Consider the following 5578-nt stretch of genomic DNA (forward strand, 5'->3'; position numbering starts at 1 on the left):
AGGTAGGAAGGAGGGAAGGAAGGAAGGAATGAAGGAAGGAAGGAAGGAAGGAAGGAAGAAGGAAGGAAGGAAGGAAGTATTATATATTTTCAATATTTCAATCTTGAATCTTGTAAAATCAAATTATCAGATCATCAATATTCATATTCTCGCGGCTTCAACCTGATTTTCATAGAGGAAATATTATCAAAGACATTACAGAATTAAACTCGATATTTATACTCAACTTAAAGGACATAAATCACGAATATAATTAAATATTCAGGCCACCATAAACTTCTCCTAGTTTCCGATTGTACTCTTTTTAATAAAAACTTAATCAGAGTTTAATTAGTCAAATTGTAAACATTTCTTTTCGAGAGACCGGGAACTTTTAGATGAGATAAAGCTTAGCTACAAAATCCAGCTTCTTACTCCAGACTTAGACTTCTGATGGGTTAAGGATTAGGAAATCCTGAGCTTCCATCTTCATACAATGAAATGTAAGCGTACTTGATAGGTGATCCTCCATGCATAGATAGCAATGCTTTATTTACAATTGTACCTTTAAAACCTTAATCTGATCAAAAATGTTGAAGCTAACGTTGTTTTTCTGATTCGAAAATTTCTTATTTCAGTGAATTTCTTATTTGTTTCTTATAGCAAGAAATGCGCAAGTCACTTCTTCAGAGTAACCCAAAATGAAAATAAACAGAAATATGGATATCTCATTCATAATTGATCATACTTGATCAGACACAAGAATATAATGCAAGGACAGTTAATTGCAGTCGCGTATACTCTGTGTACATATTGAAACCAGTTCTCTCTGGACGGAATTTGTAAACAAGAATAGATGCCTCAGTGTTCGTTTAGTATCCGAGGAGGTTAAAAGCATTAGATTTTGATAATTTTGATAATTCACATAATAATTTCCTATGACCAGAATATTTCATTGATTATTTATGTGAAAGATGGATCCCATGTCAGGCTTCGACATCCGTCTTGTGTTTACATTACCGCCCAGTGACAGTACACTGCAGTACAAAAGATGCGCACACCTCTGAAATAACTTTCCTTGCAGTAAATCCTTGATCAGACAAAGCTTTTAAGGTTATCGTTATAAATCCGACATTGGCATCTTAGCTTGGAGGGTCAATTGAAATTACGCTTACAGTCCCTTTAAAGGGAGAGACGTTATAGCCTGCTCCTTTTTTTCAAACGTCTCAGCTAAGCCCAGAAGAATTTTAATGTGCTCTTTCTCATTCTGTTCTCTATGTTCAATATTGATGTTGATAAATTCGTTGGATTCAAGCTTCATAAGTTATGAATAATTCATAAAATAAATTTTAGCATCAATTCATGAATTATAATATTCCTTAAGGGACTGCCAATGATATTAGATGTTAACTTTAAATACAACATCTTTTTTTTAAATTGAAAATTGTATTTTAGACTATAGCTTTCCCCAGAATATTCTGGAAAAAAATGCTTGGAAATTGTTTTAAATCCACTATTCAAAGTGTCACTTAAAAATCCCTTAAAATTTGTTTATTTACATTTCTACATCAAACATACATGTTCAATAAACATAGAGAGTAGAATATATAGAGAGGAATTAAAAGAATCTCTCGGTATGAATTTTGTCAGTCCCTTTCAGCCTGAAAGGGAGTTCAAAGTGTACAAATCATGTAAATGTTCACAAATTATATGCAGTAGAGTACATTAATACAGTACGTTCCCTAGACTATCCATTTCAATTTCGAATTTTTTAAACTGTTAAATAAACTTTATAATGAATTAGGTGAATAAAAACATCATTTGATTTATAGTTATAACGGAAAATCATCGTTTGTAAAGTGGAAGGCATAGAGTCTATGTGAAATGATCATTGGACAATTATGAAACCTGCCTATTTCATAATTTGGTTTTCTTTTAACAATAATTTTAGATTTTCTATAAAATGATATTCCAGGGCCCAACAGGTTATATAGCATAAATATGTGAAGTACACCTGCAGTATGGAAACAGTACAACAAAATGGCCGTTTTACACTTTTTTCCATTAAATTCCTCTCTATATATTCTATTCTCTATGTCAATAAATGATAAGATGATATTTACAACATTTGCATACTCATGTCATCACAATATTTACCTATTTATCAGAGGTGGATTATGAGGGGGGGCCTTCTAAAAATCGGGGGGGACCTTCCCCCCTCCAACCTCCCAACTCGGGGATGAGTAGAAAATATTCATGAATTGACAGATTTTAAATGCGTGTCTTTACAACCATTATAATGTTTCATGTGTTCATGCAGGGTGTCCCATTAAACATGGAAATTCAGTGACGATTTCGATATCGTCTTATTAAATATTTCTTTGATTTAGTTGGGTGATACCTACTAAGAAAGCTGTAATCCGTAAGGTTTTCGTCGGCTTTGTTTACAATTTGTTTGGTTATGTTTTCACTGCATACGCTGTTGTACTTAGTCAAACAAGAAAATTGCAGTATACAAACAGAGTAAACTTGTCCGTCTTCACTGTTCATCTTGCAGGACATTATAGACACATCTTTACAACTATTTAAAGTTGTAATATAATAAACTCTACCAGACATAATGATATTATGTCTTTTGAAATCAGGTATTACAATGCTTATTCTTTACAAAGACGATATCGAATTCTTCACTGAATTTCCATGTTTGTTTAACTTTAATATTTTATTTTTAACTAAATGTTACAATATTCTTAAATATCTATATGATATCAGAGGAAAATATTTTGATATTTCTATATTTCTTCTTCTCTTTCTTCTTGTTCATCTTTCATACATCTTTCAATCATATAACAGCTAATTTTGAAAAAATGTTCTTGTATTGAATTCCCAAGTTTATTGGAACACTCTGTAGCATTTAAAGTTTAGTTTCTTTGTTAGAAAATATATTTTGATTAGAGATTTCCTTGAACTATAAATGCATTTATTAAAACCAAGATTTCATTGACATATAGGTTGTCCTACATCTATATTTGATCGTACAATCTATAATTATTTGGATTTTAATAAGATAGTTGTAAGACGGCTTGGACATCGTTTTTTATCTTTGAAATAACCAGGTCAAGGGGAATTTTGTCATTATTGTTTAAAAAATTTGACTTAAATGAAGTAAACTATTTTGAAAACAATCTTCTATCAACTGTCATGAATAAAGGGACACCCTTTAGTTTTGCAAAACTCACCCTGCATCTAAACCTTCCTTCATTTCCCTTCTCCAGCCTGGAAAATGAGAGCCTGGTTCCGTTCTCCAGGATTCTCCAATTCTCCGCCTCTCCATCCTCCAGCCGACCTCCAGTCTCAGATATCCAGATTATCTAAAAAAAAAATATTATAATCCTTTTAATTTTGATGGTATATCCTGCGGTTCAAACTCAAGTAAACTAAATAAATCTTATAGGTTTTCAGTCGTAACTACTCTTATTAGAAAGCCATTGAGAAAAACAAAAAACCTTTTAATTTCTGTAACAGGATAAATTTGCTTTGGCGGATCTACGATGTCACATAAATTTGATCTTCTTCTTTTAAATAGCTAGCAGTGACTGATTTGGTTTTGGTATATTGTGTTGTTGGTTTAGATTTGGCCCTTTTGTTTTGTGTTTAAAAGTTTGGTATACGTTATTTTAGATTTGAATTTGGGCTTTATGGTTTGTGTTTTGTTTTGTTGGTTTGTGTTTTGTTTTGTTGGCTTGTGTTTTGTTTTGTTGTTTTGTGTTTTGTTTTGTTGGTTTGTGTTTTGTTTTGTTGGTTTGTGTTTGTGTTTTGTTTTGTTGGTTTGTGTTTTGTTTTGTTGGTTTGTGTTNGCTTGAAGTATGATATTATTCTGATTATCTCTATGAGCTTGAAGTATGATATTATTCTGATTATCTGTATAAGCTTGAAGTATGATATTATTCTGATTATCTCTATGAGCTTGAAGTATGATATTATTCTGATTATCTGTATAAGCTTGAAGTATGATATTATTCTGATTATCTCTATGAGCTTGAAGTATGATATTATTCTGATTATCTGTATAAGCTTGAAGTATGATATTATTCTGATTATCTCTATGAGCTTGAAGTATGATATTATTCTGATTATCTGTATAAGCTTGAAGTATGATATTATTCTGATTATCTCTATGAGCTTGAAGTATGATATTATTCTGATTATCTGTATAAGCTTGAAGTATGATATTATTCTGATTATCTCTATGAGCTTGAAGTATGATATTATTCTGATTATCTGTATAAGCTTGAAGTATGATATTATTCTGATTATCTCTATGAGCTTGAAGTATGATATTATTCTGATTATCTGTATAAGCTTGAAGTATGATATTATTCTGATTATCTCTATGAGCTTGAAGTATGATATTATTCTGATTATCTGTATAAGCTTGAAGTATGATATTATTCTGATTATCTCTATGAGCTTGAAGTATGATATTATTCTGATTATCTGTATAAGCTTGAAGTATGATATTATTCTGATTATCTCTATGAGCTTGAAGTATGATATTATTCTGATTATCTGTATAAGCTTGAAGTATGATATTATTCTGATTATCTCTATGAGCTTGAAGTATGATATTATTCTGATTATCTGTATAAGCTTGAAGTATGATATTATTCTGATTATCTCTATGAGCTTGAAGTATGATATTATTCTGATTATCTGTATAAGCTTGAAGTATGATATTATTCTGATTATCTCTATGAGCTTGAAGTATGATATTATTCTGATTATCTCTATGAGCTTGAAGTATGATATTATTCTGATTATCTCTATGAGCTTGAAGTATAATATTATTCTGATTATCTCTATGAGCTTGAAGTATGGTTTATTTTATTTACTCCAATATTTGCTGAACCCTTCAAATATAATTGATTGAGCTTGAAATTCAGAATAGGAATATATAGGCATCAATCTCAGGAGCGAGAACAGGGGGTGGGGGGGGAATAATCCCCTCCCCTCATCTATAATTTAACGTAAGGGTTTTTAAATTGTTTACTATCGTTTATTTTCATTTAATCATTGAATTGAAAGGCTGTAGGGTCTTAATCTTTGCATTGCATTACATTTGACCCTATTTCTCAAGGTCAGCTAATAATATAAAATTAGATCGCTAAGTTTGATGGTTCAGGTGAAAGGAAGGTTAGTCACAAATTTCTTTTTAAATGTGAAAAATGTGAAAAATGAAATGTTTTGTTTTTGTGCCAAATACTAACATGTGTCACAAGATTTATTTAATGATTTTTTAAGGCTTTTCAAAAATGTTTATTTGTCCTGTTTATCAGTAAACTATAGTTTATCCTTCAAATATATATTTGTCCTGTACACTGTACTCTACACTATAGTTTATTCTTTAAATATATATTTGTCCTGTCTGTACAGTAAACTATAGTTTATCCTTTAAATATATATTTGTCCTGTTTGTACAGTACACTATAGTTTATCCTTTAAATATATATTTGTCCTGTCTGTACAGTACACTATAGTTTATCCTTTAAATATATATTTGTCCTGTTTGTACAGTACACTATAGTTTATCCTTTAAATA

Source organism: Eurytemora carolleeae, unplaced genomic scaffold, assembly GCF_000591075.1.
Source record: "Eurytemora carolleeae unplaced genomic scaffold, Eaff_2.0 scaffold241, whole genome shotgun sequence".
Lineage (NCBI taxonomy): Eukaryota > Metazoa > Arthropoda > Copepoda > Calanoida > Temoridae > Eurytemora > Eurytemora carolleeae.